The sequence below is a fragment of the Camellia sinensis genome, chromosome 11 (assembly GCF_055761805.1).
Source record: "Camellia sinensis isolate YWXY chromosome 11, ASM5576180v1, whole genome shotgun sequence".
In the NCBI taxonomy this organism is placed as follows: domain Eukaryota; kingdom Viridiplantae; phylum Streptophyta; class Magnoliopsida; order Ericales; family Theaceae; genus Camellia; species Camellia sinensis.
In genome coordinates, this window is record NC_138971.1 from 117855343 (window position 1) to 117880954 (window position 25612).

A 25612-nucleotide genomic window follows, 5' to 3' on the forward strand; every position below is an offset into this window, starting at 1 on the left:
ACTGAAGTTGATCCACTAAACTCACATTGTTGTAAATGCCTTCTTCCCACCACCAGAAGAACCAGCTGGAATCACTTTCAACACATTAAACCTCAGTCTTTGACAATGGCCTGCAAAGAGGGACATAATCGTACACGGTTACCAAGAAGTAAGTATATCCTCCAAAAATTCAATGAAAGAGTAGAGCTGCAAGACAAACCTGCATTGACCAATAATAACATGGTCTTCCTCTTTCACAAGGAAGCAAGGGGATATGTGAGCTGGAATAATCACATGGTTGTTAGAACCGCACGATTTATGATTCAATAAGTTTCAACCAAAATAATTTAATTCGTGCCATTGACTTTTAAATTGAGCGAATCGTACAATTTGTGTGTGTATGCTGCATGAAATGATGTCATTTTTGCAACAGAGAGATCAATTAATTATAATGATTTATGCAAATTAAGTCTATAAATATACATGATTTAAATATATTAATATTTATTTCATTTTTAACATAATGTGGGTGTTTTTATATGCATATACATATATATATATATTGTGCTATATAAAGTAAATAAAAGACATTCATATGATTTTTATCGATTTTGAGAAAGCATATGATAGAGTATCTCGGGATATAATCAAATGGGTGTTAGAGAAGAAAGTAGTGACAAAAGGTTACATTTATGTGATTAGGGATATGTATAAAGGTATGGTGACCACTATTAGATCACCTGCTAGAAACACAAGTGAATTTTCAATTACTGTAGGGTTACACCATGGATCAACCTTAAGTCCTTATTTTTTTGCTTTAGTTATGGATGAGTTGACGAGAAATATTGAGAATGATGTGTCATGGTGTATGCTTTTTACAGATAACATCGTGTTAGTGGATGAGACTAGAGAAGGAGTTAATACTGAGTTGAAAATTTGGAGAGAAGCACTTGAATCTAAAGCATTTAGGATAAGCAGAACTAAGACAGAGTACATGGAGTGTAATTTAGTAACAGTAACAATGGAAGCAGATGAGAAGTAAAGATTGAGAACCAAGAACTACCTAAAAGTGAATATTTTTGTTATTTATGATCAATTATCACAACGGCTAGGGAGATTGGAGTGGATGTGGTCTACAGAATTAAGGCGGGGTGGCTTAAGTAGCGGGGTGCGTCTGAGGTACTGTGCAATAAACGAGTACTTATTAGACTAAAAGGGAAGTTCTATAGAACGACTATTAGACCAGTGATGTTGTATGGGTTAGAATGTTGGGCAACTAAAAAACAATATGTAGGTAAGATGAATGTTACTGAGATGAGGATGCTAAGGTGAAAGTGTGGCAAGACTAGAAAAGATAGAGTTAGGAATGTATATTCAAGAATGGGTAGGAATAGTATCAATAGAAGATATGTTAAGAGAAAATAGATTGAGATGGTTTGATCATATACAACAAGGACCAACAAAGACAGTAGTAAAGAAATGCGATATAGTGGCGGTAGATGGAAATGTTAAGGGAAGGGGCAGACCTAAATTGACGTGAACTAGTATAGTAAATGGAGATATGAACCTCCTTAATTTGATTAACGAAATGGCCTTGGATTGAGTCGAGTGGAGAAGAAGGATTCATGTAGCCAACCCCATTTAATTGGACTTAAGGCTTGGTTTGCTATATAAAGTGAACATTACCATTATGATTCACGATTTACAATTCACAATATGACAACAATAATCACACAAGGTAGCATTCTTTGCGTGGACGGCGGCATTGGATAGGACTCTCACTATTGATACTCTTACTCGGTGTCGACAGATTATGTAACGCCCTCAAAATAATACATAAAATCCATCATTTTAGACATGCATTAATATAAAAGAAACCAACTATTTCTATTCATCAGAGTAATTCTTACAATTGTATTACATGTTAACAACAAAAGCAAATGCCCTATGGGCTTACAGCTTTCCAAGTCAACACTTGGTTACACAAAAGAAGAGTACTAACTCTATACAAAATAAACCCTTGGCTTGATGTACATGTAATACAAACAATTTAATCAAAAAAAAGAGTCTTTAACTCTCATCGTCATCCAAGATATGTCCTTGGAGGCGGTATGCTACCTGTACCTGAAAGTAATGTCCCATAAAGGGTGAGCCAACGCCCAGTAGAGATATGCTAAACACAGTATGAGCAATGATTAAGACATTAGCAATTGATAAATGTTCAATTTCCATAAACCAATTCATAACCCATTTCCATTTCACTTTAGTTTCCATTTCTTATCAATTTCACAATTTGCATCAACGACTCAGAACCTGGCTAACCACTTATATGAGACAATGACTCATGTTAAACATTTCCCATTTTACAATAGATAAACATACTAGTTGTATCAACGTCTCAACAGATAAGCATACAAACTGTATCCACATTTCAACAGATATGCCTATTAGCTATATCAACACTTCCAATGACGAGCATATGAGCTGTATCAACACTTCCAAAGATAAGCATATGAGCTATATCAACACATTATCTGATAAGCATATGAGCTGTATCAGTGGAGTCCATCCCCTATCTCCTCCCAAACAACATCCGGTTTAGAGGTCCATTCCCTATCTTCCCCTAAACCGTGGAGTACATCCTCTATCTCCTCCCACACACACAACGTATATACACATAGGTCATATACACAATCAATCAATACATAACGTTAATGTATTCTATCAACCGTCATACTCTATGACATATCCACTTGATTAGTTTTAGTTTGCCTAATCATCATGCATTGTCTACAACAATCAAAACTACCCTCCACCGGTAGCCCAAGCAATTATTTCTAAACAGATAATAAAAGCTCCAACAGATAAAATATCAATGTTTTCAAAAGTGAGCGATTTATAAATCCAACTCCATCATTTCACAACATAATGAGCCAATTTCATTATTTCCAACTCAATTCCATAAGTCCACAATTTTCCCAAATTAATTATACCAATTAATTTATTCAACAAATTAGGGTTTTCTACCCCATTTCCCAATATTGACCCAATGGCCTATATATCAACAACCAATCAACAAAATCATTATTTTGAAATCCAAAATACATATTTTTTAATCAAAATAACAAAACCCCTTTTCAACATTTTCAAACCCTAACTTCCCAAATTAACCATTTAACAAAGTACCCAAATATCTAGGTCAAAACCCATAGTTGTGAGTAGGAATCCCTACCTCAAATTCGGAGCTCAAGGGAAGAAGATGACGAAACTCAACGTGCTCCAAAACTCGAAATTTTCGGATCAAGGTAAAGCCCTCGATGATCAACCCAACTTTTGTAAAGGCCATAGGTGAGGAAAACACCCTAGCTAGATCAATACTTAGAAAGAAGTTATGGTTTTAGAGAGAGGAGCTCTCAAATGGCTTTTTGGAAAAGTAAAAGAGAGAGAGAGAGAGAGAGAATGTAAAAAGTGATTTTAAAATGCCCAGTTGCCAACTGATATACGACATTCCCGTTCGAGCGGATAACACAACGCTCGAGCGCCAAGAACAAAAATCTGGACACGCTCGAGCGCAAGAAGGCCCGCTCGAGCGCCAAGACACAAGAATAAAGCACATCCGCTCTAGCGCGAAAACCAGTCCGCTCGAGCGTAGATTTCCCCCTCCCAGAACTTACACCCAAAAAGTACTACCCGCTCGAGCGCCAACAAACCCGCTCGAGCGTAGAAATCACACCTGCAGAAGTTTTACAGGGACACAAAATATTGGGGGTGTGCAATCCCCGCTCGAGCGCAAGAATACCCACTCGAGCGGACCGCCTAAAAACTGGGCAACAAGGAATTGAAACCAAGACCTAACCAACCTGTAACAACCCTGCCCAAAACATCCTAAAACTCAAACAAATGGAATTAAAGGACGACAACAAGATAGATACAACTACCAACTCCACGGAACCGAGTCCGGAATACAACAGAACAGTAAAGGGACAACCGGGATCGCTATAGATTATGGTCAATTGGTAATGTATGTGCCATAGGGATGCGAAGTCGGTGTCTCATCTTCTTCTTCACTGTTTGATTTGGGTGTTGAATTTTTCTTTGTTTGGTGTGATTTGGGTACAACAACAAAGTGTTGAGGATGTCCTTCATAGTTGTAGAGGGAGTAGGGTTGGAAAGAGGCATAGGAAGGTGTGCACTTTGGCACCTTTTGTCTAATATGGATGATTTGGTTAGAGCGTAATCGACAAGTTGACGGTAGACCGATATGCTTTAATAAAAATGAGTCAGAAGTCAAGAGAGTCGTTTAGGGAGAAGAAGAATCAGTGACTCATTTGAAAGATCAATTTTTAGTGTTTCTGTATAGTTGGGTGTCGGGGAGAGTGTCCCTAGATTTGTTTGGTTTTGTGGATTTTATAGATTCTCTTCTTGCTTAGTTTTTGTTTTTCTATTGATTCTTTGTCGGTGTATTTGTTAATATTGCCCTGATGCTTTTTCGTTAATAATATTGACTTTTATTTATCAAAAAAAAAAAATTTTGATCACACATTTCAAAATTTTCATAAAAATGGTAGAAAAAATAGTATCGATTAAAATGAAAGTGATTGGTCTTGCCTTTGGTATTTCTTGACAAAATGAAGGTAGTTTTGTCAAACAATGATTGTTCTCATCATCTTGCATTGTGGCAGGTTCCAACAAGTATGCGGCCCCTAATAGAAACATTGCCTGTGAATGGACATTTCTTGTCAATATAAGTTCCTGCAAACATGGAAGACATTGGGATTAGTTACTAGTTCTAATTTGATACAAATTTATATTTTTTTGAAAATTGGTTGGAATGTGTTTGTATTTAATTACTAATTGATGTGAATCTAGAAGACATAGCAAAGAGTAGCAAACAATTCTAATTCCCTTATTTCATTAGAGTAAATTTCACTTCACTCCCTATGGTTTGGGCCATGTGCACAAACCAAGTGATTTGTGGACTAAAACACATTTCTAAAATCTATTAACAACATATGTAAATGGACCTAAATACTCTCATAATCTCATTCTCTTCTAAATTAAACCTCTCTATATTATATGTATGTATACCTCTCTCATTTTTAACTCATCCTCCTCTTCTTTGCTAGGACCAACGGCATATAACTACCCGACCCATCAAAAGTCAACTTCTAAATTTGCAAAATAATCCCCTGACATTAAGAAATAAGCACATTACCCCATGTGATTTGTAAACTAAAACACACCCTAACATCTGTTAATGACACTTGTAAATAGACCTCAATACCCTCATCTTCTTACTATATTCTGAACTAAACATTTCTATATAATATAGAAATAAGCATTCTTACCATATTCTGAACTAAACCTTTTTATATAATATAGACATAAGCATACATATATAGTCTTTCTCTCTGTGTCTCACATGCACACACACAAGCTTACTCAGTCATAGCCTATTTAATTTAAGTACATTTCTAAACAAATTTGTGATATTTACAAAAATATTATTTATTTTTGGAGTTCTAAAAAATACACAATATATGTATTTTAGTACCCTGAGATTTAAACAAAAAAATATTTATGTCCTGGTGTATCCACAAAAGTATTGAACACGCACCCATGTTGTACAAACATTTAGGTTTTGTTTGGTTTGCTTTTTAGAAAAAAATTTTGGAAATTTTTTTTAAAAATTTTGTTTGGTTTAGTGATTTTGGGAAAAAAAAAAAAATCAAAATCACTTTCTATCTCCTACATATCAATCAATCACTTTTTCTCTCTGCTCTCCTTCTCAATCATTTTTTCTCTCATACACATCTACTCAACTATAACAAAATATCGAATGATCTCAAACTTTTACACTTCAAAACCATTTCCAAAATATACAACCAAACAAACCAAAAAAATTTCTAAACTCTTTTCCCAAGATTTTTTTTTGAAAATTTATCTCCCAAAACCAAACCAAACACACCCTCGATTTTTAAAAAAGTAAAGTTTCGGATATGTATTTTGTGTACCCAATACGCACGTAGCTGTACCCATACCCATGCTGGATACATACAACCCATATAAAGATTTATGATAACATATAGATCAATAAAATTTATGGCATAAATATAAATTTTTGATGTCAAACTCCATCTTTAACACCAAAAACATTTCACCATAGATAATGGAAGTTTTAGTCCTTGTGAAATAAGAAATGTGAATGCTAACAACACTGCTAAAAGAGGTAGAGCAAAATTTCAAGCTTAAAGCGGCAATGTAATCATAAAAAGAACGACTGTTGACATCATTCAAATCGTGGACAGCCACAATTGCAGAACTCCTTGTATTGGATTCACAAAAAGAACAAAGATGGGCTTAATCCTTAAACTTATTATTGAATTTAGACCCTTTTAAAAAATAAAAAATAAAAAAATCGCTGAGATATTAATTTGTAATTATATTTCAATTTTAAACAATCACTACACAAGAGTTTACCTTTAACGGCAGTTACAAACCATCGTTAATAGGTATATAACCGTCGCAAATACTTTTAACAGCGGTAAGATGACAAAAATTGAAACTGTCATCTATATAAGTGTCAAGAATAATTTTAAGACAGTACCATTACCGCCGTTAATAATAATGGTGGTATCTATGGTGGTTATTAATAGCCACATAAAGAATTCGACGTCCATAGAAATTAGCAGCATTTTTTTGTAGAACTGTTGTAAATGTAGTTCCATTAAAGACGATTTTTTCAAGGGAAAGATGGTTGTATGATACCGCCGCAAAAGATGTCAGCAATTGACGACAATAAATAACTGCCATTAAATATATTGTAAAATTAAATGTGTCTTTCTATTAGTGACGAAATTAAACCGCCAGTAATTGTGAACCATTTGCTAAACTGATTCTGTTTATACATTCATATTCAATACCTGTTAATGTACTCAATGAAAGTCATTCAATAGAAGTGTATAACTGATTAAAGCTTCCATACATTCAATATTATATCCATAGAAACCCATACACCATATTCAGTATTCAAAATCTATTCCAAAATACATGTCACATGTAGCAAAGTTCCAAAATACATGAAACAGGTAGTAATTAGTTCCAAAATACATTTCACTTGTAGCAATTAGTTTCAGAATATTTTTCTCAAAACACAAGTGCCAAAATAAAAGTCCCAAAAAGCATATGTGCATCATTTACATGGTCCATTTAGCTCCCTCAATCTGGAAATACAGCAACTAGTTCCAAAATGTTTGTCTCAAAACACAAGTGCCAAAATAAAAAGTCTCGAAAAGCATGTGTATCATCAACGTGGTCCATTTAGCTCCCTCCAATCTGCAAATGTAGCAACTAGTTCCAAAATATTTGTCTAAAAACACAAGCGCCAAAATAAGAGTTCCAAAAAGCATGCATTATCAACATGGTCTATCTAACTCCCCTCAATCTATAGTCTGCAAGTGGATCCTCAATCTGCAGATGTATAAAAATTTAACTACCACTAAGATTTGAAAATATAATAAATATAGTATTAGTGAATGTGCATTACATCAACTGAAGGCCAAGCTACACATTTGTGAAGTGCATCTCCAATTGTTTTGACACCTTGATGACCTTTCACCAAATTTTGACGAGGCTTTATCGCCTTCGTAATATGAACTTTCCATTATTCTGGCCCCAATCATTGTCCATCAACTATGACAGCACTCGAGGGCAAAGTTCCAATGAAGTTATGAAATTTGTGGCGTAAGCATGACCATTAGATCAACAGCATAGCAATTTAGCACCTAAAATTTTCACACATAGTTTGAAGAAAATGTCTTAAATTCTGGAGAACAATCATCATTTTCATAAAAATTAAGATATATCAAGTTCATAAATATGAGAGATGAGATAATAAAATACTGATTGCCTTGACAAGAATGCTCATTCAGACCTTGGTCGCACATACAGCAGCATGACCCACATGAGAACGAAAGTCATTCAGGACATTTGGCTGCAAAAACAGTGTTTCTGTCAAAAGTATAGGCATCTCCAACAAGAAACCTAAACTTAAAATATAGATAGAGTTGCATACAGCTGGAGCTTCTTCAATTATTTTCTGATGTCTTCTCTGCACACTGCAGTCTCTTTCGTATAAATGTAAGATGTTGCCATGTTTGTCCCCAAATACCTATAGCATTAAGCAAATTCAGGAACACTCAATGAATCGGTACATAAGTCTTATAGACATATGTTTCTTATAATGCCATTAAATAAAAGTATCAATGCATCATCTACAGATTTTAAACCCAAATATAAATAAATAAATAAAATTAAGGAAACTGGGTATGATATAGGACATGCTAAATTTGACAGATAACATTACTTTAGTATGGATGAATAGAAACAAGAGACATGTAAAAATAAAAGTATCTGGACTTCAATGTGTCTTGGCTGTGTGACATATTTCTCTAGCAACATTGTATTTATGCCAAAAGAAACAGTAGCCTCACGTTGTGCCCCCAAGAATGAGTCAACAAATTCATTTAGACTTTGCACAATCCTCATACCCTGAGAATGACACATATCTTGAGAATTTCATCTCAAACATAATTGATGTCCATATAACAAGGACACTCCTATTATGACCTTTGCTAAGCATGTTGTTAGAGGTTTGAACAAAAGTTGCACTATATAATATTAATAAAGAATGGAAGAAACGTGAATATACAAATATTGCATGAAATGTTTACTTTGATAGGGTAGGTGTAACTTAGTTGAAGGCAGTAAACAAACATCAAAGAGGAGCTGACTGTAAAAGGGGGAAAAAAAAATACTATAGACTGCAGTAAAGCCTTACAATTGTTTTTTCTGTTCTATTTTCCCGTAGTTTATATACTACTCCTGCTTTGTCATACCCAGGCTTGTTCTAATCTATAGTGCATACGACATATTACTTGATGGCCTCCCATATTCAAGAGAGTATCAGAAAAATGTTCAGAGGGAACTCAACAATTGTCACACCTTCCCTCCACCTCCATGAGTTGGCTTTATCAAAATAGGCTATCCAATCTTTTCTGTTTCTGACTTCCTAAGGTCAATATCTTGTTCTTCACCATGATATACAGGCACAAGTGGCGATGAAGATAGTGAGATGCAACAACAAAATATTCATGCTACTAGAGTTATTGCTTTACACTTCATTTTTAATTTTATTTTTTTAAAGGAAAAAAAAAAGTTAACACTAATTCTTGACATACACAAATCCTAAACTACGAATGATGAATGAAGAATAAATAGAACATAGAAAAAGGCAGACACAAATGATGGAAGACTCTACACAACAGCTCAACTTTAATGAAATTTTCAGCAAGCCATACACGCACCTAAATAATGAGAATTTTGGATAACCAGCAACATGGTCTACATTGGGCATGGTAAATGAATCATCCCTCAATGATGAATGTTTTGCCCCAGCTAGAGAGACCACATGATATATCCAACCAAACATAATTCCATTGAACCATTTATAAAATTTTCAGCGAGACCATGCTTGTACTCTTAATCAATGTCCACTTTTAGTAACATAATATGGTAAACCAACATATTTTACTTTCAAAATGTGTGTGTAAGCAGCGATAACTCAATCGAGCTAGAGGTTTGTCACGCCCCGAAAATAATCCCACACAACTATTACATCAACCCATTTCAAAATGAGACATTAACCAAATTCATTTACATAGTTCCAAAGGTTTACCAAAGTATTCTCACATGTCAGTATACATTTATTTACAAACTAGTACATGAATCTAGAGCATGTAAAAGAAATCATTGAATCACAACAAATAAGGCCCTCAAGGGCTTACAAGTTCCAAGGCAACAGTCCGGTTACACATAATGGTCTCTCGGACCCAAACACATTAGCCCTTGGCTTACAACAAATATCACAACAAAATAAGAGTCAAACTACTCTTCTTCAAAACATCTCCACGCCCTTAGCTTGGCGGGGTCGCCACATCTTTACTTGCACCAATTCCCATAGGGGTGAGCATAAAGTCCAGTAGAGATTCCTCACAAAGTATATACAGTTATGCCAATTCCATCAACGTTAAAAATGCATATGTAATGCCATGCAAGTGCCAATAATAAAGGGAAATCTTATTTTGACGCAATAGTTCAAAATCATCATGCTCTCAATAATATTCAATGCACAAATTAAATTCACCATGTTCTCGATAATATTTAGCAATATCATCAATTTCAAACTTCCAATATTTAAATCAATAGGGGTGGTAAATACGACCCTGGTAATGCCAAGCTGGGGTCTGCAAGTAGACTCTACGAGTATTACCAAATTGTCATTTTTACCAGTATTAACTGGAAGGCTCGACACCGATCCGCGCGGCTTTCGGGTCTTTCACCCTGGACACTCAGGCCAACTTATCAAATTCATCTACACCTCCTATCCGGACTTACCAACGTATTTACCCCATACACATTTCTATTAGTTCTCATTACAATAATCTTTCTCAAAATGAATGCTTTTCCAACTCATGTCAAAATATGCAATACTGACAATAAAACAATTGAGAATATAATGCAATAACTACTAACTCATAGCATTTCTTTATATTCAAAAACATATCTACAACAATATTCAACATCACATTTCCATTTCCTCCTTACCATGTTCTTCCACAAGATACCCATATGTCTTCAACACATAGTTACAATTTCTCATTTCGCACAATAGTCATGTGTCCTCAACACACCACAACAATTCCTCAACAATAATTCATCATAACCAACTTTCAATATGTCTAGCATGCTATCTCTCATTTCATTTCCTATTACTTTACAATTAGGCATTTTACAACACTTATGGCACTCAACAACTCACCATTTTACCACTCTACACAAATGTGAATTTATCAAAGAATTTTTTTTTTTTAAAGAGGGCCTCCATTTAGATATATATATATATATATATATCTATACATCAAGAAGTTGCTATATTGTTAGACATTTGGTGAGACTAACTCTCAAACATCCTCTTGATACAAGAAAATAGATAATTTCATGGCATCTTCATTATTTTTCAAAAAGCCCCAATTTCTAGGGTTTTCCTTGAAAGCAAAACTTCATCATTTTCTAAAAGAACTCCATCATAACCATTCATCATGAGTTTAATAGAGAGAAACCCTCAAGAAGTAGTAAAAAGTTAGAGATTTCAAACCCATATTCAAGACTCAATATGTTGAACCAAAATCTAAAATTAACACAAAACTTCAAGAACATTTTTAAATCAACATCCAAAGAGCAAAACTAGTATATATAACTCAAGTAATCCCTACCTCAAAGTCTTTGATGAAAGGAGAGATGAAACCCTAGCCTCAAAGATGAGAGAAATTTTCGGATCTCCACTACCCAAGTGAGGCCCTAGCCTTGGATCTTCAAGATTTGAGGGAAAATGTTGATGATCTTGCTCCAAGAATCACAAAAATCAAAGAGTTTTGGGTGATTGAGATGTTTTCTAGAGAGGAGGAGAGAAATTAGGTTTAGAATGAGAGAAAAATGAGTTAGAAGTGATATATTCGGACCAAAATGTTATAAGAAAACCGGGCACGGATTGTCCAGTCTGCCGCTCGTGTGGCCATCTCCACCGCTCGTGCGGCCACCTTGACCGCTCATGGGGCCCATTTTCTCCGCTCGTGTGCTCTAGGCAGAATCGAATTTTTTGGGTCTAAGCCTCCACCACTCATGCAGCCTAGCCCACCGCTCGAGCGGCCCAGCCTCGCACCTGCGGCCTAGGGCCCTGCACGTGCGGCCCAAGCCCAGCCACCCAAATATTCTGCTTCGCTCCCGGCACTCCAGACTCACCCGTGCATCCTCCGGAACAAGCGAAATTTAACACCGAACAGAAAAACACTAGAACTCCAATCTAGGGAACCATCCCGGACATTTCAAATCCAACGAAGGCAGATGGAGAACGAAGCGGAGAAAGAAAGAAAGAGAAAGGAAAGGAACCTGACCGTCACAAGGTTTCACCTGGAAAGCATAGCACCCCCAAAAATGCAATTCTTTAGTTGGCTAGCTTTGAAAGGAATAGTTAAAAAACCAAACATATATTACAGGTTTAACAAGTACAAGACATAATAGACATTTTATCAAACAGGTGGTAAGTGCCACTAAAATTCACAATTTAAACATACAAAAGCACAACATATATGAATTTCAATAATTAATAATACGAGGTAAAGCATTTTTTTGCTCATCAAAACTCTGTAAAATTTCTTTAGTGAAAAGAGACCCACAAAAATCTCTATAAAAAACTCTATTTTTTATTTCTGGGTTTGTCTATTTTCGCTTCTTTCATCTTTGTTAACCAATATATATATTTATATATATGTATGTATGTATAAACTAATAATAAGAGGCAGATTTTAAAAATGTATAGTTGATTCTTGTTTTCATTGAAACAAACCCTAAAATGACATTACCTTTCTCTAATCACTCATGGCCTAGTAGAAACACCATCAAAAAAAGGTAGAAGGAATGGCAATATAAAGAGAAGGAAAGGGGAAAACATGGAAAAAGAAACTAATGGAGGCAACAACAACAAAGAGTGAAAAAAATGAAGCTAATAGGGGAATCAAAAGGTAGGCAAAGGACTCTTACCTCCGACGATGGTGCTGCAGTGTGACAATGGTACTTCGAACGACCTCCGATCCGATGCTGAAGCTTCACTCGTGACTCTTCGTTGACTACCTCCAATAGCAAGCCTCTTTCAGAACTTAGAGATATAAGGGAAAAAGTAATCAATTAGGAAAAAAAACTAATCAATTAGGAAAAATAGGTAATAGAAGGGACAACGATTTCGTCTACCAAATTAATTGGAGGGAACCCAATTTTTTTGGAACGGGAATTACACTATGTTTGGGAACTTTAGAAAAAAAATAAAAAATAAAAAAAATTTGATTATTTAAGTTATAAGAAGAAATAAAAGAAAATAAATGATTGTCAATTCTCCCATTTTTTTTTGAATAAGTAAGCAATAAAAGAAAAGAAATAATTGTAATTTCTCTCATTCTTATTTGGTTATATTTCATAAGAAAAAAAAAACTGTTTTATGTTGTATTACTAAAATAATATTTTTATACGAAAAGCCATTGAAGATATGGGTGTCAATCATTTTATATCTTTTATTTTTACAGGGACAAAATTGATATTATAGAAATATAAAATCTGTTAGTTTCTTTTCTCTATCAATCTCTTCACTTTTGGGAAGATTAAAAATGAGAGTTATAAAAGAAATAAGGTTGCGTTTAGTAGAGTTTTCGAAATATGATTTGAGAGTAAGAGTTGTATTTTGAGTTTGTGAGTTTTGGAATTATAATTTGAGTGTGAAAAATTTGTTTGGCGAAAGAGTTTTGAATTGAGTGGGGAATTTCTTATGTAACATATGATATTTGATACAAAAACTTACAACTTATAACCAAACACACAACTCAAAATTCTATTAAAGCTCATAAAAAAATTTTAAAAATTCAGAAAATATTTTTTTTGAATATATAAAAATTAACATGTGAAAAAATAAAATAAAATAAATTATACTGTTCCGATCAACTTGCCGAACGACCGGTGGGACGTCTAGTAGGACGTTCGGTGGGACGACCTATAGCGAGCCCAGGTTTTTCCCTTTATGTACAGTATTCTAGACTTAGGTTCCGTGGTTGAGTGTTGTTGCATTTGTTCCATTTCCATCCTTTAATTCCTTATGGTTGAGTTATAAGATGTGTTGGACAGGTTTGTAACAGGTTTGGTGAGCTTTGAAACAAATGGTTGCTGCCCAGGTTTTGATGTCTTCGCTCGAGCAAGGACTTTGTCGCTCGAGCGAGCTTTTTGTTTTAGATCTTTCGCTCGAGCTAGGTTTCCTTAGCTCGAGCGAGAGTCGGTTGATGTGTTTGGTGGCTCGAGCGAGAAGTCCTTCGCTCGAACTTGCGTCTGTGTTTGGTTCTGGACCTAAGAGTTGCTTTTCTTGGCTAGAGCGAGCGAGGTGTATGTTTTGAGTTTCTTCGCTCGAGCGAGAATTCTGTCGCTCGAGCTTGCTTCTGGGTTGCAGACCTGAAGTTTCGAATTGTTGGCTCGAGCGAGACTTTCTTCGCTCGAGCGAGTATTCTTTGTGCCTGGTCGCTCGAGCGACCAATCCTTCGCTCGAGCGAGCCTGTGTTATATCAGTAGGCAGCAGCGGAGAAACACTTCACTTTTTTTATCTCTTTTGTTTTCAAAACCCTAGAACCGTACTCTTTCCCTCTCTATACACCTTCTCTCTAGGAATTGATCTACTTCCAGTGAGTTTCTAGCCTAGTCTCTTTGTAAGAAAGATAGAGGGTCACGAGGACTTCCTTTTAATCTGAAAATTTGGGGATTTGGAGCATTTTGGTTTTTGGTCATCCTCTCCATTTGAGTTCTTCATTTCGAGGTAGGGATACCCTACTCCATCTTATGAGTTTTGTCTTAAATTTTGGGCATTTTGATATGTTGGTATTGTTGGGTAATTTTTGAGAAAGTAGGGTTTGGTTTGTAATTTATAAAAGAAGGGTTTTATGATATTAAACTCCATGTGTATGTAAGGTTTGGAAAATGGAACTATTGTTGTCAAATTGTTGAATTTGAGCCTTTGGGTTGATATGTGATAAAGGGCGGAGAAAGCCCTAATTAGAAAATAAATTAATTAGTATAATTAATTTTGGGAAAATGTGGAAATATGAAATTGAGTTGAGAATAATGAAATTGGAAAATTATGGGATTGAATGGTATAGTTGAATAAATTAATCACTCACCTATGGAATAAGTTGATATTATATCTATTTAATGCATTTATTTTCTATTTAGAAATAACTGCTTTGGGCTATTGGTGGAGGATAGTCTTGATTGTTGTAGACACTACATGTTAATTAGGGAAAACCGAAACTAATCACATTGAGTATGTTATTGAATATGACGGTTGGAATAATACATCAAAAATGTGTATTGACTGGTCCCTTGTATATGATAATTGTTTATATACTTGGAATATGTGTATTGTGTGGGAGGAGATAGAGGATGTACTCCATGGTTTGAGGAAAGATGAGGGATGGACTCTCAAACCTGTTTGGGAGGAGATAGGGGATGGACTCCAATGATACAGCAAATATGTGTATTAGATTGAAGTGTTAATACAGTGAATATGTGTGTTAATTGAAGTATGGAAGTGTTGTGATATGAATTGTTGTTTCATATGAATTGTGAACAATGGAAGTGTTATTATGGGATGTAGTCACATTGAATTATTTGGCCAGGTTCTGAGCCATGTTTATGAATGGAAATTGTATAAGTAAAGGAATATGAAATGAAACATGGACTTTATGTCATGGAAATGGATTATGTTATAATGTGGTTTATAAGTGTTAACCATCTATCAAATGCTATTGTTTTAGTCATTATTCATAATTGGTTTAGTATATCTCTACTGGGCTGTGGCTCACCCTATATGGGACATCATTTTTAGGTCCAGGTGATATGCCATCTCCAAGGACATAGCTTGGGAGGTTCTGGGAGTTGAAGACTTTTTTGTTGTTTTGCTACCTTTTGATGTATTACATGTAAATTCAAGCCAAGGGCTTAATATGTATTTGAGTTAGTACTCTCTTCTTGTATCCAAGTGTTGGCTTGGAAAGTTGTATGCCCGTAGGGCATTTACTTTTGTTGTCAACATGTAATACTTTTGTAATGAATACTCTGATAAATGGAAAGATGTTTATTTCTCTTATGTCTAAGCATGTCAAGATTGTTGGGTTTTATGTATTATTTTGAGGGCGTTACAACTTGGTATCAAAGCGTACCGGGTTCGAATACTTTGGGTACGCGGGAAGTGGTTAGTACCACAATGGGTTTGTCTCGCCTGTTAAAGACTTAGATGTAATGTTATGTGTTTATTTGATAACATGTTTATGTGACAAATATGGGTATGGAATGTAGCTTCTAGGATGTTGATTGGATCCTTGGGTTTCTGGGAGTCTTGTTGGAAAAGCACTTGATCAATGTTGTTTCTAACCGGAACTCTAGCAACGCTTCGGGACTGTCATTATCCAGAAATGAAATTCGTAAGTGCTGATGTGATTATGTGCTTACGTGGAATGAATTACTGTTGTCCATGCATTAGGACGCGAGTGTTTTAGCTTCGGCACATTTGTCAATGTGCTAATGTTCCTGTTACCTTTATTAGGATGTCAGGACGAGGACGCGGAGGTAGGCGTGGTAGGCAGGAGATGCCTATACCGGATGAGATTCTAGCGCAGCAGGAGGGCGTTGGTCAGGCCAATGTGGCCGAGCTAGCAGGTCAACAGGGCATGGGTGCCTTAGCCCGCGAGATAGCAGGAGCTTTGAGGGAATCCATGGGCATTCTTAGAGCTGAGAATCAAGTTCAGGCCCAGGTTGTTAATGCAAGGCCTTCCTTTCTGAAGAGGGAGTTTTTTCGGTCTAATCCGGATGAGTTTTTGGGGGATCCGAAAGAGCCACTTAAGGCTGATGAGTGGCTGGAGCAGATGACTAAGACGTTTGAGACGCTTGGCATCGAAGACGGGGCATTGAAGGTGACCTTGGCATCTTTCCAGCTAAAGGGGGATGCGGGTCAGTGGTGGAAGTTCATGAAGGGTCACATTGGTGGTACTTGGGAGGCCTTTGTAGATGCTTTCCAAGAGAAATTCTTGTCTCCAGCTGTCAGGGTGAAGTTGAGAGACCAGTTCTGCCAGCCTAAGTAGCTAAGTTCATCAGTGGCCGAGTTTGAGGCCACATTTACTAGTTTATCCAGGTTTGCACCTGAGCTTGTGGCGTCTGAGGAACGCCGTTGTTTGGAATTTGAGAGGAAGTTGAGGCACGGGCTCAAGATGAGGGTTGGAGGGTCTATGACTGAAGAGTATGGGCGTCTAGTGGATGCTATAGCCCATATGGAGATTATGATGCATGAGGAGGAGGAGGAGAGGTTGAGGGGCTCCAAGAGGAGTTAGGATGGCCAGGGGGATGGCAGGAGGCAGAGGGGTTCTAACCCTCAGCAGTCCTAGGGAGCTTTTGCTAGATCTACCTTTCCAGTGCCGAGTGTAGGTTCTAGAAGAGGCAGTCAGAGAGACATTACTTGTTACAAATGTGGCCAACTGGGTCACAAGTCTCCAACTTGCCCGCAGAGGGGAGGAGGTCAAAGAGCTGCTTCATCTTTGGCTCGACCTCAGAGCCAGAGTCAGGGCAGAGGTCAGCCACTGTCTTGTTATCAGTGTGGTCAAGCGGGGCACCTGAATAGGTTTTTCTTGTAGTTGAGTGCCACGTCGGGTGCGTCTGGTTCTAGGCAGACGCAGAGTTTTCAGCCAGCACAGTCTGTTCAGGCCTCGAGGGCCAATCAGGGAGCTTTATCATCCCAGTCTGTGCAGCAGTCTTTTGCTCCTAGGGATGAGCAGGTTGTTCAGAGACCTTCTGGGCGTGTGTATGCTATTACTGCGCATGATCTTGTACCTGCTCCATCTGTTGTGAGATGTACCTTCTTGTTTTGTAACTCGGTTACCAATGTGTTGATTGATACGGGTGCATCCCATTCTTTTATATCTGCTGCATTTGCATCTGTTTTGGGGCTGGAGTTGGCACAGTTAGCATCTCCTATATGTGTTGTATCACCTGTTGGGGGTGAATTGATTTTAAAACAGGGGTGTCGAGGTTGTGATATGGAGGTTGCCGACCGCCGGCTTCCATTTTCTTTTGTAGTTATGGCTATGTCGAGTTTCGATGTGATTTTGGGTATGGACTGGCTATCATCATACCGGGCTGTTATCGATTGTTACCACCAGAGGGTCACAGTATGTACCTTGAGCGGGGATTGTTTCCACTTCTTAGGGGATCGGGTTGGTAGTGTGTTACCACCGGTGTATGATCCGCGAGGGCAGAGTGAGCTTAGTGGTCTTCTCGCTAGCTTCATGAGTGGTGAGTGTGATGAGACCCAGACTGTATTGCTGAGAGTGGTTTGTGAGTATTCAGATGTTTTTTTCCGAGGACCTTGTTAGTTTACCACCTCATCAAGAGATTGAGTTCTCTATTGATCTAGTGCCCGGCACGACACCGATTTCTATGTCACCATATCGTTTTGCCCCAGCTGAATTGGTTGAGTTGAAGATTCAGCTCCAGGAATTGCTTGATATGGGCTTTATTCGCCCTAGTGTTTCGCCGTGGGGAGCACCGGCCCTCTTTGCTAAAAAGAAAGATGGTGCCTTGAGACTTTGTTTGACCAGTTAAAGGGTTCCCGTTGTTTCTCTAAGATAGACTTGAGATCGAGTTACCACCAGTTGAGGGTCAGGGAGGAGGATATCCCGAAGACGGTATTCCGTACGCGGTATGGCCATTATGAGTTTCTGGTGATGCCTTTTGGGCTCACCAACGCACCGGCAGTATTTATGGACTTGATGAACCGGATCTTTCAAAAATTCTTCGATCGTTTTGTGGTCGTTTTCGTGGGCGACATTCTGATGTATTCACCTTCTGAGGAGGAGCACGAAGAACACTTGAGAGTGGTGCTTGGGTTGCTTAGAGCCCATAGGCTGTATGCCAAATTTGGATAGTGTGAGTTCTGGTTAGGAGAGGTCAAGTTCTTAGGCCATGTGGTTTCAGGGAAAGGAGTGTCTGTCGATACATCCAAGATTGAGGCAGTGCAACATTGGGCACAACCTAAGAGTGTGTTTGAGATCCGTAGTTTTCTGGGATTAGCTCGGTATTACCGTCAGTATGTGAAGGATTTCTCCAAACTAGCTTCGCCATTGACTAGATTAACGCGTAAAGGGGTCAAATTTATATGGGATGAGACTTGTGAAAAGTCATTCCAAGAGCTGAAAGTTAGATTGATCATCGCTCCGGTCTTGATTATTTCGGAGAGAGGGTTGGGTTATGCGGTTTACTGTGATGCCTCACGAGAGGATTTGGGTTGTGTGTTGATGCAAGAGGGGAAAGTGGTAGCCTATGGCTCACGGCAGTTGAAAATACATGAGAGGAATTACCCTACACATGACTTAGAGCTAGCAGCTGTGATCTTTGCCTTGAAGATTTGGAGGCACTACCTTTATGGTAAGAGATTCGAGGTGTTCTCGGATCATAAGAGTCTGAAATATCTATTTATACAGAAAAACTTGAATTTGAGGCAGATGAGGTGGATGGAGTTTATTGAGGATTACGACTTCAAGTTACATTACCATCCGGGGAAGGCCAATGTTGTGGTCGATGCCCTTAGCAGGAAATCCATTAATGATGTAGCTGGTATAGCCATCCGAGAGTGGGAGATGTTGGGGGCACTTGGCGAGTTTGATTTGCTTCTGGGCGAATCCGTTGAGGTTGCGGCCTTGTTTTCTGTTGTTGCGCAACCTACACTTGTGACTTGAGTGTTAGAGGCACAAAGAGGTGACCTTGAGGTAGAATTCCTCCGGGAAAAGATCTCCAGTGGGAAGGTTGAGAAGGGTTTGACGGTGTATCCCGACCTGAGTGTGAGATACTGAGACTGTTTATTTGTGCCGGAGTCTTGCTGAGAGGAGGTACTCCGAGAGTTTCACCATTCACACCTTGCGGTGCATCCGGGAGGCACTAAGATGTATCGTGATTTGGGTCGCCAGTTTTGGTGGCGGTATGAAGAAGGATGTGGCAGTTTTCGTGTCTAAGTGCCTTACTTGTCAGCAAGTGAAGGCCGAACATCAGAGGCCAGTGGGTTTGTTATAACCCTTGCCTATTGCCGAGTGGAAGTGGGAGCATGTCACTATGGACTTCGTTGTAGGTCTTCCGAGGACTCAGTGGGGGTAGTGATGCTATTTGGGTGGTTGTAGACTGGTTGACTAATTCAGCGCACTTTATCCCTATGCGCGTGAGAGATTTGGTAGATCATCTTGCCGACTTGTATATTCGGGACATAGTGAGGTTGGACGGGGTCCCAGTGTCGATCGTCTCAAATAGAGATCCACGTTTTACTGCTAGGTTATGGAAGAGGTTGCAGAGTGCCTTGGGCACAAAGTTGACCTTTAGCACGGCTTATCATCCTCAGACTGACGGGCAATCCGAGCGTACTATTCAAATCCTTGAGGATATGCTTCGAGGTTGCGTTCTTGACTTTAGTGGGTCGTGGGAGAGGTACTTGGCCTTGGTGGAGTTTGCCTACAACAACAGTTTTCAGTCTAGTATCGGTATGGCACCGTTTGAGGCCTTGTATGGCCGACCGTGTAGGTCTCCAGTTTGTTGGGCCGAGATAGGTGATGCGCCTTTGTTGGGCCCGAAATTGGTGAGGGAAACAACAAAGAAAGTTTAGCTTATCCGTAGGAGGCTTGTTACAGCCCAGAGTCGTCAGAAGTGTTATGCCGACCGTAGGAGGAGACCTTTGGTATTTGAGGTGGGTGATCATGTTTTTCTAAAAATATCACCTAGGCGGGGATTGATGAGATTTGGTAAGAGTGGGAAGTTGTCCCCTCGGCTTATTGGCCCTTTTGAGATCCTTGAGAGGATTGGCAAGGTTGCCTATCATTTAGCTTTGCCGCCGCAGTTGTCCGGAGTTCATGATGTGTTTCATATTAGTATGCTTCGGAAATACGAGCCGGATCCGTCGCATGTATTGGATTGGACCGACTTAGAGGTAGATGAGGATGCCTTGTTTGAGGAGAGACCGGTTCGGGTCTTGGATAGGCGGGATCAAGTTTAGCGAGGCAAGACTATTCCTTTGGTAAAAGTTTTGTGGAAACATCACAGAGTGGAGAACGTGAGTTGAAGGTCCGCGAGAAATATCCGGATCTATTTGTGGATGTTTGAACATATGTTATATATTTTGTTGTATTGATGAACTTTCAGAGTATTGAATATGTATTAAGTTGTAAAACATTGTATATACTCCGGTTTATGGAAGTATTGTAGAACTTGCCTTGAAATGGAAGTTTATTATAACATTATATATGTTGAATGTGTTGCAGGAATGGAAATATATCATGACCATTGAATATGATACGGGATTGTAAATCTTGTATATTGGAAATTGTTGGATTTGAAGGAAATGCATGTTGATAATGCATGTTGTAATATATATTGTAATATGCCTCTTGAATAAAGATGGAATGACCGGTAATGAGTCAAGTTATGAAATTTTAAATTATAATGTTATTGGGAATTGAGAAAAACTTGTTTTTTTGAAAACTCGTACTTAATTTCAGGGACGAAATTCTTTACGGGAGGGAGGTTATAGCAATCCTGGGTTTTCCCCTTTATGTACAGTATTCCGGACTTAGGTTCCGTGGTTGAGTGTTGTTGCATTTGTTTCATTTCTATCCTTTAATTCCTTATGGTTGAGTTATAGGATGTGTTGGGCTGGTTTGTAACAAGTTTGGTGAGCTTTGAAACAAATGGTTGCTGTCCAGGTTTTGGTGTCTTCGCTCGAGCGAGGACTTTGTTGCTTGAGCGAGCTCTTTGTTTTAGATCCTTTACTCGGGCCAGGTTTCCTTAGGTCGAGCGAGAGTCGGTTGATGTGTCAGGTGGCTCGAGTGAGAAGTCCTTCGCTCGAGCTTGCGTCTGCGTCTGGTTCTGGACCTGAGAGTTGCATTTCTTAGCTCGAGCGAGCTTTCCTTTGCTCGAGTGAGCGAGGTGTATGTTTTGAGTTTCTTCGCTCGAACGAGAATTCTGTCGCTCGAGCGTGCTTCTGGGTTGCAGACCTGAAGCTTTGAATTGTTGGCTCGAGCGAGACTTTCTTCGCTCGAGCGAGTATTCTTTGTGCCTGGTCGCTCGAGCGGCCAATCCTTCGCTTGAGCGAGCCTGTGTTATATCAGTAGGCAACAACGGGGAAACACTTCACTTTTTTCATCTCTTTTGTTTTTAAAACCCTAGAACCGAGCTCTTTCCCTCTCTATACACCTTCTCTCTAGGGATTGATCTACTTCCAGTGAGTTTCTAGCCTAGTCTCTTTGTAAGAAAGATAGAGGGTCACGAGGACTTCCTTTTAATCTGAAAATTTGGAGATTTGGAGCACTTTGGTTTTTGGTCATCCTCTCCATTTCAGTTCTTCATTTTGAGGTAGGGATACCCTACTCCATCTTATGAGCTTTGTCTTAAATTTTGGGCATTTTGATATGTTGGTATTGTTGGGTAATTTTTGAGAAAGTAGGGTTTGGTTTGTAATTTATAAAAGAAGGGTTTTACGATATTAAACTCCATGTGTATGTAAGGTTTGGAAAATGGAACTATTGTTGTCAAGTTGTTGAATTTGAGCCTTTGGGTTGATATGTGATAAAGGGGGGAGAATGCCCTAATTAGAAAATAAATTAATTAGTATAATTAATTTTGGGAAAATGTGGAAATATGAAATTGAGTTGAGAATAATGAAATTGGAAAATTATGGGATTGAATGGTGTAGTCGAATAAATTAATCACTCACCTATGGAATAAGTTGATATTATATCTATTTAATGCATTTATTTTCTGTTTAGAAATAACTGCTTTGGGCTATTGGTGGAGGATAGTCTTGATTGTTGTAGACACTACATGTTGATTAGGGAAAACCGAAACTAATCACATTGAGTATGTCATTGAATATGATGGTTGGAATAATACATCAAAAATGTGTATTGACTGGTCCCTTGTATATGACAATTGTTTATATACTTGGAATATGTGTATTGTGTGGGAGGAGATAGAGGATGTACTCCATGGTTTGAGGAAAGATGAGGGATGGACTCTCAAACCTGTTTGGGAGGAGATAGGGGATGGACTCCAATGATACAGCAAATATGTGTATCAGATTGAAGTGTTAATGCAGCGAATATGTGTGTTAATTGAAGTATGGAAGTGTTGTGATATGAATTGTTGTTTCATATGAATTGTCAACAATGGAAGTGTTATTATGGGATGTAGTCTTATTGAATTGTTTGGCCAGGTTCTGAGCCATGTTTATGAATGGAAATTGTATAAGTAAAGGAATATGAAATGAAACATGGACTTTATGTCATGGAAATGGATTATGTTATAATGTGGTTTATATGTGTTAACCATCTATCAAATGCTATTGTTTTAGTCATTATTTATAATTGGTTTCGTATATCTCTACTGGGCTGTGGCTCACCCTATATGAGACATCATTTTCAGGTCCAGGTGATATGCCACCTCCAAGGACATAGCTTGGGAGGTTCTGGGAGTTGAAAACTTTTTTGTTGTTTTGCTACCTTTTGATGTATTACATGTAAATTCAAGCCAAGGGCTTAATATGTATTTGAGTTAGTACTCTCTTCTTGTATCCATGTGTTGGCTTGGAAAGTTGTAAGTCCGTAGGGTATTTACTTTTGTTGTCAACATGTAATACTTTTGTAATGAATACTCTGATAAATGGAAAGATGTTTACTTCTTTTATGTCTATGCATGTCAAGATTGTTGGGTTTTATGTATTATTTTGAGGGCGTTACACGACCGATTAGGCCAAATTTTCCCGCCTAAAACAGAGTTTTCAAAATTGCGTGTGGAATTAATTTGGAAAACCATAAACAAACGTCAAACGCAAATAAAACGGTGGAATTGTAGTTTGAAATGCGTTCCAAACAAAGCTTAAGTTTCTCTCCGTTTCTCTCTATTTCTTCTCATTTCTCTGTACTTAAGTTATCCAAACAAGCAAGATAAATACATATAAATACATATCTCTCAATTTCTTTTTTTTTCTTTTCAAATCACTCAATCCAAACATAACATTAGAAAAAACAAAAGTTTTTTACGACAGTCTTCAAACAACTGCCTTAAAAGAATGACACAACGAAATCTAATTGGTTGCCTCAGACCTGGGTCAAGATTTCCCTCAAACAATAAAAAAAACTAGTATCTTGAATTTATGGGTTTTTTTAACGTCTTCTCAACGATAATGTATAGGCGAAAATGCCGATTTTCTTACTCTGATTGTTACAAACTTAAGGCACCTGGGATGTAATAAAGGTTGACGTGGACATAACTAACCAATAAATGGACAACTAGCCAACGCTAGGCTGGACAAAAGGCAGCTAGGCAATTACTTTTTTTAGAATAAAGAAAAAAAGCTGATTAGTTTAATAATTGCAGAAAAAGTTTATTTTCTGTTATTAGTACCCATAGTCCTTAGTTAATAATTCTAGTGATTCGATTTATGATAGGAAATAGGATATTCAAATAAATAATTTTTTATCGAATGGTTATTCATCTATTATATTTTCTTGAGAAATTTTATTTTATTATTATTATTTTTTCAGCTTAAGATAAACATGTTTTTGCTTTGGGTGGTTTGGGTATGACTTATTCAGTAGTTTTTTGACTTTTTACAAAATACTAATAGAAAAGTAGAAAGATAGTGTGACAACTTATAACAAATAAGTTAATAAACAACTCATTTAGGTGGTTGCCAAGCCACCAGATTTTTTAGTCCATGCCAATCAGGCCATAGTCAGTTAATGTAGTTGGTTGAGATGCTCTGTTATTGTCTGTTTTGGTATGACTGGAACATAAAAGATAGAGAAGTTGTAGTAAGAAATTCTTCTCTCTAACTATTGGCTGTAAGAATTGCTCACATGGTTTTCTTCAAATTTTACTCCAACAAAACAAGTCCAATGCAACATTCAAAATAAAGCATTTTAGGTAAAGCCCGGAACAACTTATTTCCCACTTGTCATTTCTCATACACAATCCAACAACAAAACACGCCTTAAGCATACAAACCCATTAAAAAATAAAATTGAAAAAAAAATAAATAAATGCCATTATGTACTATATACCTTCAATGACATCTCTAGCAGTCTTGAACCCCAATCCAATGTTCTTCCAGCATCGATTCCCTCCCTTTTGGGCCTCTTTCCCTTCCCTGATTTATTCGAGCGGCAAGAATTGTTAAACAGATTCACAAGGCCTAGTTTGGGAAGACTAAATAAGTGCACTTTTTGACTTTTTATGAAATATGGGTTGGGTTTGGGTTTGGGTTAGGTTTGAAGTGATGTGTTAGAGAGGTGATATGACTTAAATAAGATGATGTGACTTAAATAGGATAGTGACTTTTTGACGTTTTGTCTTTTTTCAATTATGCCAAACTTGGATAAAAAGAAGCTTTAATAGTGGTATAGTCAGAAAATAAAGATGGGCAAATTACATTTTATTCTCCATAAACTATTATCTAACATCACTTTACTCCCTTGAATTGAAAATTGTAATACTTATTCCTCTCATGTATTCATTCTTGACAAAATTCTATTTGCACACTATTAATTGCCGCGGTACACACCATCTCTTCACTATTTACTTAGTTCACACCACACTTAAATTAAAAGTTTTAAGGGTGAATTACACTAACGGTCCATATAGTTTGAGCCTTGTGTCATTTTGGTCCTTGACTTTTCAATTGTGACACATTTGACCTTGAATTTTGAATATTGTTCCAAATAAGGACAATTGAACATACCATTGGATTTTTCAAGGGCAAAATTGTCAATTTGATAAAATATAAACTAATTTGACAAAAATAAATATCAAAAAAATATTTTTGAATTTTTTAAAATTATTTCTACCCACTAAAGATAAAATTATGTAAAATTGATTAATCTTTTAGACATTTTTTTTTTACAAAATT

The 25612-nt window shown here is 37.4% G+C and overlaps 1 long non-coding RNA gene and 1 pseudogene across 1 annotated transcript; both read right to left on the bottom strand.

Annotated features, from left to right (window-relative positions):
- Nucleotides 1-21: 21 nt before the first annotated feature.
- Nucleotides 22-25364, bottom strand: LOC145802579 (small ribosomal subunit protein uS17-like; annotated as a pseudogene).
- Nucleotides 7171-12791, bottom strand: LOC114272207 (uncharacterized). The gene is made up of 3 exons (XR_014344376.1): nt 12637-12791; nt 7526-8149; nt 7171-7449 (listed from the first exon to the last, which is right to left on the bottom strand). It is a non-coding gene; the product is annotated as an uncharacterized LOC114272207 (long non-coding RNA).
- Nucleotides 25365-25612: the final 248 nt, after the last annotated feature.